This window comes from Panthera pardus, unplaced genomic scaffold, assembly GCF_024362965.1.
Source record: "Panthera pardus isolate Hobbes unplaced genomic scaffold, ASM2436296v1 HiC_scaffold_12, whole genome shotgun sequence".
Taxonomy (NCBI): Eukaryota; Metazoa; Chordata; class Mammalia; order Carnivora; family Felidae; genus Panthera; species Panthera pardus.
Genome location: NW_026526677.1, coordinates 17,959,763 through 17,973,817, shown reverse-complemented (window position 1 = coordinate 17,973,817; position 14,055 = coordinate 17,959,763). Strand labels below are relative to the sequence as shown.

General features: G+C 47.2%; 1 long non-coding RNA gene across 1 annotated transcript; it reads left to right on the top strand.

Moving 5' to 3' along the window:
* Positions 1-730: 730 nt before the first annotated feature.
* LOC109279234 (uncharacterized) lies at positions 731-2,350 on the top strand. Its single transcript, XR_002086092.2, has 2 exons — positions 731-1,415; positions 1,940-2,350. It is a non-coding gene; the product is annotated as an uncharacterized LOC109279234 (long non-coding RNA).
* The last annotated feature ends 11,705 nt before the right edge of the window (positions 2,351-14,055 follow it).

The following is a 14,055-nucleotide window of genomic DNA, read 5'->3' as shown; positions in this document are numbered from 1 at the left end:
CAGTGTTGTATCTTGGGGACCATCCTGGACTTGCCAAGAATTTTAGGATCTAGATTTATTAGCCTTGACACAGACTAGCTGGGCATCCCCACTCTCGACCTCAGCTTTGTTACCTGTGAAATGGAAAGTCGGATGCTAGAATCCTCTAGGAGGCATTCAGCTTCCAGTAACTGAAAACCCACTGATAATGCCTCAACCCAGGGATTAAATCCGGCTTTCGACCTGCTTTGGTGCAGCCCATGACCTGAGAATATCTTTACAGTTTAAACAGTTTTAAAAAACCCAAAAAGGAAATATTTCAGGACATTTGAAAACTATATGAAATTCAAAGTTCAGTTTCATCAAGTTCTGTTGAAAGCCAGTCACACTCCCTCGTTTACATATTGCTTATATCTGCTTTCCCACTACAACGGCAAGGTTGAGTGCTGACTTGAAAAGCTGAAAGTATTTACTGGCTGGCCATTTACAGGAAAAAAATTTCCCACTCCCGTCATAACCAGTAAAGATATTTAACGATCTCACATAAGAAGAAACTGAAAAGGACAGGACTCTCGGTCTCCATCCCTGAAGTTCTCTTGGCCTTTTCCTCCTGGTCACCAGATGACAGCTTCAGCTCAATGAGTTACAACCTACATTGAATACAGTAAAGAACATGGAGAAAAGACTGTCTTGCCACGGCTTTTTTGGCCAGGAAAAAAACAAAAATAGCTCCCTATGGCAGCTCCCCTTATCCCATTGGCCAGAGCTAGGTCACATGACAAACCCTGGCTCCCTCACTGGGAGGGGCCTAACTGCGGTAGCCCAATGGGGCTGCAAAGGACTCACTTTTCTCGAGAAGCGGGGACAAGGGCCATTTACACGAAGCCAGCGTCCTGGTCGCACAGGAGAAGAGGGCAAAGGGCATGGTGTCAGCCCGAGTCACAAAGACGCCTTGCGCCTCTGGGTAGACGCAGGATCCTTTTTAGAACTCAAATCTGAACGCTCTTTGTTGACTCGAATCCACTCCGGGAACGCAGGGTGTGTTTGTGAGTGACTTCCTACATTTAGGATTGTTTGACCTTCCCTTCCTCCTTTAAGTTTTGCTGGGTTTGGGGCATTGCTATGAATGATGTTTCCCGATGAAAGTCCTTCCCTGAGGCCCCACCTGTGCCTCCAGGTAGGAGAAGGTCGAGGAGTAGGCTGGCGGCAGGAGAACTTCCCAGGGCACCGTCACCGCCCAGCCAACTCACAGCTGAACCCCAAACAGAGGGAGCGCTCCCCAGGACGCTTAGACTGGAGTCCCGCCCAGCCTCGGAGAGAAGGGGCGAACGCCTGAACTGTTTTGTAGAAATGCATCCTGCAATGCGGCTACTGTTCTGCAGAGCCAGGGGGAGAGGAAGCAGAGCTTCAAGTATCAAATGGGAACAATTTTGAAGGTGAGTCGAGAGGCAATTTCATAAGGACTTCAATCTGAAATCATAGCCTCCTTGTTGTTAGATAAGGAGTTGCAGTTACAGACACAGAGGGAAACATCAAAGAAATGGAAGGGAAACTGAAAGAACCCGGGCAGCAAATAAAAATTGGGCCAGAGGTCCCAAGAGAGGAGCCGGCAGGAGAAGGCAGGTGGTGGCTTAGAGAGAAAATTCAGGAGAGATGGGATGTTACAGTGGTCCCGAGAAGGAGCAATGTCCTTGAGCTATGACCTCTTCTTGATTTGGGGGTGGGTTTTCTGAGGGAGGATGCTTTTTGAACATGCTGCACCTGGGGGCTTTTACGTGCTAAGGGAAAACAGGGAAACAATTCAAGTTCTTCTAAACCAGGAGGAGTGGGGCTCCTTCCTGACCATCAAGACTCAAGGAGAATCAAAAGACTCAATCAGAAGACTCAGCTTCTTCATCTGGAAAATGGAAATGTTATCGCACGCACAGCTGACTCAGCACCTATCCCGATTCCTTTCCAGGCTTCCTGCCTGTACGGTGGCATCTGGAAAGCTGGAAACCCGGTTCCCTGGACTCCTCTGCATCGGGGACCCACGAATCCATTGTGTTCACTCGGGACTCAGAGGTGGAAATGAGCTGTGGAAGAAGGTGGCCGCAGGCTGGGAGAGTGGCCTTTTTGAAATGTATCTGGTCTTGGGTCTTCCGGGGAAATACAGGATTTTTGCACGTTCAGTCTCAAACCCCATGGGTGGCAATTTGCAGCTGTGAGCAACAGAGGGCTTTCTGTAAACACAGTGGGCTGGAGCATTTGGGGGCTCTGTTGACCCGAGGGTTGTCCAGTACTGTCCTAGGTCTGAGTAGCATTCAAGCTTGGTTCTCTGGTCATGTCCAAAAGTCCGTAAGGAACCCAACAAATAAACTTGAATAGATGCCTTTCGGTGCGAGTTTGCTAATGTGGATTCTGTTGCCTGCAACGAAGGACCTGGACCTAAATCCCGAGCCAAATGTTAGATCGGTGCCGGGCCCCCGGCAAATTCTCACCACACGTTAGCGAACATTCTGTGTTACTTGAATGTCATGAGAAGAGAATGACCTGTCTGCTCTGGCTCGGCAGCACATGTGTGAGAGGCCAACGACTTCTCTCCAACGGAACTGAACTCTCCAAACCCCTCTGTCCTGGGGGTGAAACTGAATCTTGCCAGTCTGAGATGAACCGTCAAGGTCATGTTTTCTCAAGCTCAGTCAGCTAAGGCTTCTTCTCCTCTCCCCTCTGACATGCTCTCCCAGCATCCATGGCCGGGGGGGCACCTATTTCTCCTCCTCCTCCGGTTCCTTCCGATGGGGCGTGCAAGGCTGGTGTAAGGTGCCTCGTCTGTGTGCTAACCCCTGCCACGTAATTCTGCACTCACTGCTGTGACACCTGCCCCACTCTGCTTCCTTAGGTCCCCAGACATCACTCTGTATCCCCTCCTCCTATTGCCAGGCCTCTCCGGGTTCCCCAACCAGCCTGATTTGTGTCCCCCCCCCCCCCCGGCACTGGGATCCCAGAAAGCTCTTTCTTGCCACTCCAGAGCAGGCGTTCGGGAAGGGAAGCATCTTTGCCATTGAGGCACTTTGCCGGGTGCAGAGACCCCAGGAAGGGGTTGCACGTTCTCTATGCTCTAGGGTCTCCAGCCCTCTGCCACCAGGCCTCGCTGCGGGTCCTCTGGTGTCATCCACAACTCTCCCTCACACCTCCTTAGCTTGAACTTTTATCTTCTTTTGAGCAAGAGCATAGCTCTTTGACCATGGAACGTTCTTTCCCACCCTACAGTGTATCATATAAAACCTCTGTTCTGAGTTCTCCAGACTCTTAACCTGATGGATCTTTGAGAACAATGTTTTCTTTCCATGAAAAAGGCCTGGTTTTTTTTTTCCTAAACATATTCAGGAGTTTCTTCACCAAATATTTGCAGAACACTCACTGGGGTCAGGACTTTGGGGGGTGGGGTGGGGTGGGGATGGGAAGGCAGAGTGGACAGACAGACAGCTTGCGTTCTAGCTAAGGGAGATGAGCAGCAAACACATGCATAGGTCAATTGCGTGTTTATTCCCAGCAGTGACCATGCTCTGCAGAAAGCAAAAAGCGGTGATGAGACAGGGTGGCTGGGCAGTGGGGACAGAGTGGTACCACGCCGAGCAGGATGTCCAGGAGGGCCATGCAGGCACTTGCACTGGGACCTGAAAGCCAAGAGGAATCCCTCCAGGAGAGAGGGTCAAGTCGAGGCCCCTGAATGGAGGGACAGCATGTGCAAAAGCCCTGAGGCCAAGGGATGAACTTGGTTAAGGATAAGAAAGAAGGCCAGTGGGTCTCTGGAATGGTGGGAAGACTGAACGGGCCGCTGGGCCAGATCCTTGGGCCTTGTGGAAGCTGTGCGGTTTTCCCTTAAACCTTGGAGGGTCTAAGTAGAAAAGTGATTTGCATGTTAAGAAGACCGTTCTAATTGCTATAGGAAAATAGTCAGTTGCAAGAGGCTGAGGGAGGTCGGGGGAGCAGGGAGAAAGTGGCTGCAAGAACCCGAGTCCTGGCCTGGACTCAGATGAAGATTGGCAAGATGTGGACGGATTCTGGAGGAATTCCGGAGGGAGGCTGTGGGGCTGATTGCATGGGGCTGGGATGCAGAGGCAGGGGGACCGACGATGAGGCCCGCATACGAGACCTAAACCCTGGAGAGCCCCTGGGATGACTGGAAGTTTTACAGAAAAGGCAACACTTAGGAACTAACCCAATGTACTTCTTACAGAAGAGCTGTGTGTGTGTGTGTGTGTGTGTGTGTGTGTGTGTGTGTGTGTGTGTTGGCTGTACAAGGCAGACCTCCTCTGTCTCACTAGCTCGCCCCATTGCCCAGCGGGTTGAGCAGGGAGCAGAGGGTAGCACTCAACACCAGCCTGATTCCCCGGGCTTGGCCACTGCAGGCCACTTCCTGCCCTCACCACGTGCTCGCCACGCATCAGTTCAAAGCTGCACCAATCTTAAAACAGCGTAATTCTCAGAACAACCCTATGAGATAAACACTATTAAGAATCCTCACTTTAGGAGCACCGGGTGGCTCAGTCGGTTGAGCGTCTGACTTCGGCTCAGGTCACGATCTCACAGTTCGCGGGTTCGAGCCCTGGGTCGGGCTCTGTGCTGACAGCTCAGAGCCTGGAGCCTGCTTCCCATTCTGTGTCTCCCTCTTTCTCTGCTCCTGGACCCCCCCCCCCAAAAATAAATAAACATTAAAAAAAAAGAATCCTCATTTTATACAGGGGGAAACCGAGGTTCAAAAAGCTGAGGTGGGGGAGGGGGCGCCCGGGTGGGTCAGTGGTTAAGCATCGACCCTCAATTTCAACTTAGGTCATGATCTCAGGGTTGTGAGAACAAGGGCCACGTCGGGCTCTGTGCTGGGCGTCAGGCCTGCTTAAGATTCTCTCTCCCACTCCCTCTGCCCCTCGGCCCCACTCACGCACACGCTCGCACTCCCTGTCTCTCGTAAATAAATAAATAAATAAATAAATAAATAAAGCCCAAGATCACACAGCTGATGGGTGGCAAAGCCAGGACTCGAACTCAGGCCATCTGATGTCAGAGTCTAGGCTTATTACCCACCTATTCTACCTACGGTAAGAGAAAGCACGGGCAGAGAGTTACCTAGCTTGTGTTCTTTTCAGTGCCTCGAAATATAAGGGCCCTTAGCAAAGTGCTGGCGCATAGTAAGTGCTCAATAAATTATGATAAATTATTTTTATGAGCAGCCAGGAACCAGCTAGGCTATGGCCTGCCTGAGCCCCCAGCGAAGGCTCTGCGGGAGGCAGAAGATGCATGTTTGGGAAGAAAATTGATTTACGTCAGATGCCAAGCAGTCAGAAATAGCTGGCAGCAGAGGAAAGACCAGACAGAATGTGTAAGTCTCTCTGTTTCTCTTTACTTGTCACACTATTATAGTTAAAGAGAGAAAACTTAGCCAGAAAAAGAGCATACATCTGCCTACATTTTTCTAGATTTACATTTTTTTCACTTATTGGAAAAGGAAAAAAAAAAAAAGACCAAATGTTAAAGACACGAAAAAAAATCAAAGGCAAGAAATATAGAGGAGGGGGGGCGGGAATCAGGCTGGCAGCTATGTGGAAACTGGAAAATGCAAAAGCATGGAGCTGGTTTTAATTATCTGACACCCCTGTGCTGGAATTGATTACTGCTGTTGGGAGGAGAAACTGGGATGAAAGAAATCTTCAGAGTGTCATCCTCAAAAGTTTAGGGGGCGGGAATTCAACACAAAGTGAGCCCGTGGGGTGGGCGGGGAGGCGGACAACGTGGGAACCCCCTGGAGAAGACAGGCTGGCAAACAAGCATTCCTGCCTGCAGGGGCGATGTCCCTGCAGTAACACAGATTCACCTTCAGGGGGCGATCGACTCCCCACACGGGGAAGCCCGGGCTGCTGGGCGGTGTGGGAGATGGGGTGATGCTAGGCTGGCCTCACAGGGAGGAGGCAGAGCAGATACGCAACCTCAAAGGCAGGAGAGTTCAGGCTGCCCCATCAGCGCTCTCTCGGGTCAGGGGGACCTTGAGCGAGGCCGGCTGGAGTCAAAACCAGGCCGTGAAAGAGTGACGCACCAAAAGCCAAGTGGCCACTTGGGCCAGAATTTGACACACTTCAACCCAGCGACCCCAGAAGGGACTATTTGATCCTGATCGTTGTCCATGAAAATTGCTTTTCGGGGAAAATGGCAGGCCCAGTAAGGAGGGAATGGCGATGATGCCCTAAATCAGAGGTCGGTAAACTTCTCTGGAAAGGGACCGTTGGTAAATATTTTCGGCTTTGCAGGCTCTTGGGCTCTGTCGCAACTGTGTTGATATAGTGTGAAATTAGCCACAGACAATGGGTGAGCCAATGGGCATGTCTGTGTTCCAGTAAAATTTTATTTATGGACATTCAAATGTGAATTTCATTGTTAAAAGAATGGAAAGAGAAGCCACAGAGTGGGAGAAAATATTTGCAAAATACGTCTGATGAAGGAACTGGTACCCCAAAAATATATAAAGAACTCTCAAAACTCAACAGTAAGAAAAACAGACAGCCCTATTAAAAAATGAGCATAAGATCCGTGCAAACACCTCACCAAAGAAGATGTACAGAGAGCCGGTAAACATACAGAAAAATAGTCAACATCCTAAGCCGTTGGGGAATTGCAAATTAAAACAACAAGAAGATACCACTGCACACCTATTAGAATGGCTAAAATCCAAACCGCTGACAACACCAAATGCTGGTGAGGACAGGGAGCCACAGGAATTCCCATTCTTGGCTCGTGGGGTTGCAAAATGGTCCAGCCACTTTGGAAGACGTTTTGGCGGTCTCCAACAAAACTAATCATACTTTTATCATCCAATCCAGCAGTTGCGTTCCTTGGTGTTTGCCCCATGAGTTGAAAATTTACGTCCACACAAAACCTGCGCGCGGATGTTGACAGCAGCCTTCTTCATAATCGCCAAAATTTGGAAACAACCACGATGTCCTTCAGTAGGTGAACAGATAAATCAGCCGTGGGACATCCAGACAATAGAATCTCATTCAGCTCTAAAGAGAAACGAGCTCACAAGCCATGAAAAGAGTGGAGGGAAGTTACATGTCTGTTACTAAGTGAAAGAAGGCATTCTGAAAGGGTTACATGCTACACAATTCCAGCTACATGACGTTCTAGGAAAGGCAAGACTATGGAGACAGTAAAAAGGTCTGCGGATGCCAGGGATTTGGGGGGAAGGAGAGAGGGACGAATAAGTGAAGGCTATGTCCACATGCAAAGGATTTGTAAGGCAGTGAAACTACTCTGTGTGATACTGTAACGGTGGATACATGCCGTTAATTTGCCCAACCCCCTGGTCACCGTCGAGTGAACCCTCGTGATTAACTTTAGTTAATGATAATGTGTCTATATTGGCTCATCTGTTGATAATGTGTCTATATTGGCTCATCTGTTGTAACAAATGTACCCCACTAGCGCAAGGTGATAGTCACGGGAGAACCTGGAGTGCTGGTAATTCTGTGCTTCCTGGGCAGTTTTTCCTTAAACTTAACGCGGATCCGAAGAACACAGGCTATTTAAAAACAAAGAAAAGTTGGATTTCATGTCGTTTTCACGTGTCAAAACACATTCTTCTTCTTTGGATTGCGTCCCAACCACTTGGAAATGTTAAGACTCGCTTATAGCTTGTGGACCACGTGAAGATAGGGGGCAGTGGATTTGGCCCACGGAAGGTATTTTGCCAACGTCTGCCCTCCGTGGTCATATTGGTGCAGATAAAACGCCTCTGAGAACTCGGGGAGAGTTGGAGGGCAGGGGAGGGAGCCTCTCCTTGACAGCCCATTTTACGCACGTTCCCCCTCCACCGTCACAGCCAACCCACGGGCTGGGAGTCGGTCCCCCACGTGAGGGGGTTGCGGACTCAGTGTGACCCTGGAGGCCGGAGGTAGAACAGGTGTGAGCAGGGATTCCGGAACCAGCGTGCCTGGGTTTCACCTCCAGCTCTGCCATTGGCTGGCTCCGTGACCTCCCGCTGATGACCGGATGTCCGCATCTGTAGAACGGAGAGGACAGTGGTGAATGTCTCACACAGCGCATGTGTGAAGATCACACGTGAACTGTATAAGATCTCCAGCCCCGGGCACGGTTCCTGGCACATGGCCGCTGCCCAGATGGTTTTGGAAGGGAAGGAGAAAGGAAGAGGAGAAGAGACCGTGGAAGTCAGCTATTTCTACAATGCGGCGTAACAACGACCGCAAAACTCCGTGGCTTAAAATCATAATCCTTTATTCTCATGCTCAAGGTCAGTGGGTCAGTTGCAGCCTAGCTGGGTTGGGCTGAACCCCGGGCTCCAGGCACCACCTTGTCCAGGCTGCAGGTTGGATTCCGATCCGCTTGATGTGTCCTTCGTGTTCCTTGGGCCAGTGGCTACTTGATGTGGGCAGTCTACTCTATGTGTCTCCCCGCCGGATCCCAAGTTGAAGAGTGGCGTCTACTTGGGGCACGACTTCTCATAGCATAAGAAGACAGGCCCAATGCCCGAGCACAGTTCAAGGGTGTGATCGTGTCATGTCCACGAATTACCGTCATGTCCTGTCCATTGACCGCAGCGAGTCGTGAGGCCAGGCCCATATTCATTGTCCCCGGTAGGTGCTACAGAGCCAGGATCTTGTATCCCAGAGCCGATCTTGTCTCTGTCCCCTGTGGGCTCAGCGTTCCTAAGGTTCAGGGACTGTCTTTTATCTTGGACCCTGCCTAGCAGACCGGGTCCAGGAGGCCAGAGTCAGACACCAAGGTGCTAGACTTCTTGTTGCGGAAGGGAAAACAGACTCAGATTTGGCCAAAGCCAGCGTCCAGCTGGCTGTTCTGCACCGAGGAAGAAGGAGGACACGGCTCTCTGAAGCCAGGACAGAAAGCCACGGGCGGGGCAGAAAGGGTCAGATGAGGGAGGACAAGAGGGTCACAGCAAAGCACAGACAGGGCACCTGGAGTGGCTCCTTGCACACTGAATGTCCACCACAATGTGTCCCTCTGGGCAGCCTGCTGTCCTGCACGGCTCACGGACAGACTTTCTAATTTATTGTTCATCTAAAATAACTTACGTAGAATGTTCAGATTTCGAAAGCAACACCTAGTCTCTGGAGGAAAGTTAGAAAATGCGAGTAAGCAAAGCAGAGAGAAGAGAAGAAAAATTCACTTACGATCCTACCGCTCAAGGACTCTTTATACTTGCTCAGTTTCCCTCTGTCCTTTTCCCGAAGAGTGGGACTCCCATCACGTTCCCATTTACAAAAATGGAATCGTCCACTATATTCCCACTATAGCCTTTTCTTTCCTTCTGTGGCAACATATAATTGATTCCTTCCCTGTCACTAATCTACAATCTCATTCTTTTTTTTTTTAAGTTTATTTATTTATTTTGAGAGAGATTGTGTGTGTGAGCAGGGGAGGGACAGAGAGAGAGGGAGAGAGAGAGAATCCCAAGGCTAGTGCACAGCCTAGTGCAGAGCCTGACGCGGGGCCTGAACCCACGAACCGCCAGGTCATGACCTGAGCTGAAACCAAGAGTTGGACGCTTAACCAACTGAGCCACCCAGGCATGCCTACAATCTCACTCTAAATGGCTGTATAATATTCCATTGCATGACCATACAGGAGCCTTAATTTAGCAATCCTTTACTATTGAACCTTTAGGCTATTTCCCAACTTTCATTATTCTAAACAACTCTGATTTTTGACTAAATATTTACCCACATCTTCGGTCACTTACCTACATTATAGTTTTAAAGATAGGGTTACCTAATTAAGGGATATGCCCCCTTTTTAAGGCTTTGATGTACATTGCTTAACTAACCCCAAGAAAAGTAGTAGTAAATTATACCTCAGGGATAGATATTTAAGGGTACCGCGCTTATCTTTATACACAGAGTCTAGAACAAAGCTTTGCACATAGCAGGAGCTTAATTAATATGCATGGATTGTAATTTGAGCACAATAAATCCGGACCCTTCCAAGCACACGATCAGCACTTCTGCTGCTACCTTGTGAGCTCTCAGACACAAAGCAAACCTTTACTCGTAAAAATGAGAGAAAGGTCAGAGATCACAAGGAGGAAGAGGGACCACGCGTCAGGGGAGTCGCTAGTTAATAACATCCTCGGTGTTTACATAGCACTTTCACGGAAATAGAAGTGTTAACGGTCCAGTTGCGAATGTATTTATTCCAATATAAATTAGAGTCTAAATTATTTAAAACGGCCCAATGTAACTATGCTGGGCAAAACTCATGGACATAGAAGTACCAGGGCTCAGAGGGTAAAGACCATGCGGTAAGGAATTGTTGCAATATCCAACCTCAGAAGAAACCTGATGGAATTAGCGCTCAGGAATACATACTCCGTCTTCAATATCCAGCGTAACCAGCCTGTGGAAAGCACTTCACAGAAGTGTGGGTGCAAAGATATGATCTGAGCTGACCCTCTAAGCTTTGATTTCTTCTTCTTTTTTTTTCCCCTTACTTATTTATTTATTTTTTTTTACAAATCCTGAGACTAGAGGGCTTGGTTCATTTTGACAGAAAAAGATAATCATTGAAAAACAGAAGGAGGTTTGGTTCAGCCTTATAATGGTGTCTGTGTTAAGCCTCACAAATGAGAGTCATATTAAACTGCATTTATACAGCCCTGACATCAAAGAAAGGAGAATGAAAGAGAAAAATGTATTAAAGCATGCAAAAATAATCTTTCTATACAGCATGGCATTATGAACATAACTCCAGAAAATACCTTAAAATTAATCTGTGGATTAAAGCAATCTGAAATGCACGGGAAGGATACACGGACGAAGGGGGTGGGGAACAAACGAAATGAAACGTATTGACATTCTAAAGTCTCTTTTCATCTGACAACAAATATTTTCAAAGAACACAAGGCTTTGTCAGTTATTAACAATTCATTTCTTACAAGCTACGTTCAATTTTGATCATACACAATAATATGAAGAATCCTCTTTAGGATTACCTGCACAAAATTGCACAGAAAAAAAACCATAAGATCCTATGACAGTTTCAAAGCCGAATTACAAATGTGTGCACCCAAGAGCAGATAAAAATGAGGGAGACGGGAATGATTAAGTTTTCAATTTCCCCACAAGGACTTGATGTTAATTTCAACTCACTTATGTGCTGCTTTGTAGAGGATTATTAAAGACAACAAATAACCTGATGGTTTGATGATACGAAGGCTGTGGGAAATTATTTCCCCGGAAGATTGTCGCTTAGAAGCGGGGTCAGTTCCCAGGCACTCAGAGCCTCAGTTTCTCATCTGAAAACTGACAAATGACCATGACACCCTCCCCCGTGGGATTAATGTGAGGATTTCAGTACATGATGAAATTTGAGTGCTGAGCACGCGGTAGGGATTCCCCCCCCCCCAAAAAAAGAGTGATTTTTATTGACACAAGCATGGGAAAACGTTACTCATGAAGTGCCTGTAATAAAGATCATCAACAAGCCTAATATAATATACTTTTCTAGACTTTGTATTTCCTTTTAATCTTTTCATGTCTACAATGCAACCAGTAATAAATTCTGTTCGATGTGTTCTAAGATGGGAGGCATCAACAAATAATCATTTTTATTGAGCATTTACTATGTGCAAGGTGCACTATATTATCTTAAGCAGTCTCCACAACAATCCTACAGAGTAAGCACTATTATTCATTATGAGTTTGACAGTGAAAAAAAAAAAAAAATGGAAACCTAGAGAAGTTAAGCAATTTTCCAAATTACCGGAAGTGGCAAAAGGGTTAAGATTATGGGATCTGGAGCGAGGTTGCCTCAACTTCCCCACTGAGGGAAATTAGGATAGGTGGTGGCCTGTAGCCTATATGTGTATATATGGGGTGTGTGTGTGTGTGTGTGTGTGTGTGTGTGTGACAGACAGAGACTGATTTTATTTTAAAGACGTGGCTCATGTGATTATGGGGGGCTGGAAAATGCAAAATTTGCAGGACCGGCTGGCAAGCTGAAAATGTAGTCAGTGCTCCAGCGTTGAGTCCAAAGGCAATCTGGAGACAGAATTCCTTCCTCTCTGGAGGACCTCAGTCTTTTCTCCTAAGGCCTTCATTTGATCAGGTAAGATGACCCACCTTTTGGAGGGTGATCAGCTTACTCAGTCTATTCAATGGTTATCATATCTAAAAAAAAAAAAAAAAAAAAAAAAGCCTCCACAGCAACCTCTAGACTGGTGTTTAACCAAGCACCTGGGCACGACAGCCAAGCCAACTTCATCTATAAAATGAAAAACCACAGTGAGAATATTACCTTCTTCATAAGGCTTTGGGAGGACTGAATGAGACAGTGCAGGCATCGAACTTGGACACGTCCTCGTGGACAGAGCCTGGCATGGAAGCAGAGTCCATGGATGTTCACTAGGGTCCTTAAGCGCCAGAGTCACATTGGAACCGCGGTCACCTGCCTCCAGAGCTCATTGTCAACGTCTCCACCTGTTTTTTGTCCAATATGATAGCTACCAGACAATGTGGCTACGACGCGCTTATAATGCAGCGAGTGTGACTAAAATTCGAATTTAAAAACCAAGGCAGGGAAAAGGTTTAAATATTGGAACGATCCAGATTCCAGGATACAGCGAGTGAAACACAACATGCCACCGAAGTTAACTTCCCCGGGGTTACTTTTTACTTTTCTTTAATGTGGCTTCTAGAAAAATTTAAATGACACGAGTGGCTTGCATTATATTTTTAATGGACATGTGCCTTCCTAGCCCCTACCCGGGACAGGCCGAGCAGAACTAACACCACGCCGATGCATCTTAATTTCAGTGAGGCTGTCCAAATTCTTTCTTAAAAAATCTTAACGGTAGCACTAACCACGAAGGAAAAAAAAAACAAAAAACTGGACTTTATTTCAGTTAAGACCTTTCGCTCATTAAGAGACACAGTTAACAGAGTAAAAAGGCCAACCACAGATTGGGAAAAGAGATTTGCAACTCCTACACCTGACAAAAGAATGCTATCATATTGTTATATATAACGGTTTATGTGTATATAAATTTATAATGAATTCCTGCAAGTCAATAAGGAAAAGGCATGCAACCCAAGAGAAAAACGTGTGGAAGATTTGAACAGGCATTTTAAAAAGAGGATGTCCAAAAAAAAAAAAAAAAAAAAGGATGTCCAGATGACCAATTAACACATGGAATGCAAATGTGAACATAATGGCTAAAATAAAAGTGACAGGAAACACCAAATGGCAACAAAGATGCGGCACTGAAATCCTCACATGCCGCTGCTGGGGTATAAATTAGTACAACCATGTTGGAGGCTTTTTTTTTTTTTTTTCTTAGCTCTGTTTTCTAATTTTCCCACTGAGAGCAAGCATGCGTCCCTCTCTGCCACCAAAAAAAAAAAAAAAAAAAAGGCAGTAAAATTGATCTTTAACTTAAAAAGTCAGCATTTCAAAATATATAAAATAATGAGGCAGAGAGAAGAGGGCCCTGGGCCCTGCCACGCTGGAAGGAATTGTCAGCAGTTAATTGAGCCGCAGGGAGACTTTGGAGAGCGGGATTGCAAACACGCTGAGCTTCACAAATGACAAAACGCAGTGCCCGATCTGTTTAAAGCAGACCCCGTGGGCTCCCTGCAAACTGCAGGGCGTTCTTTGAGGCCAGGAACCGGAGGGGCCCTGCCAGGGGCTTTGGTGAAAGCAGGGGTTTCCTGGGGGGCTACTTTCGCATGAAGTCATCAAGTGATTCTCTTTGGAGAAAAACGTGTCTGCAGCAAATGCCCCACAAATTGAGATCACTGAAAGCTGACATTTGCAAAGCTTTGCTCAGGCCTTTGATATCATGCTGTACCTTAAATCTAAGAGTTAAGAGTATTCTTGCCGGGCATCTGTGTTTGAAGTTCCTTGGCATGTTAAGCAGGGCATGAGGCCCCTCTGTAGCTCTTGATCGGGGGAAAAGGAGAAATGATTGTCGTTAACATAAAACTCGGGGCACCGGGCTCAGCTCTCTGTCTGCCTTCAAAGCCTGCCGCTTCCAAGCTCCTCTAGTCTGTGGTTCTGCTCTCTGGTGAT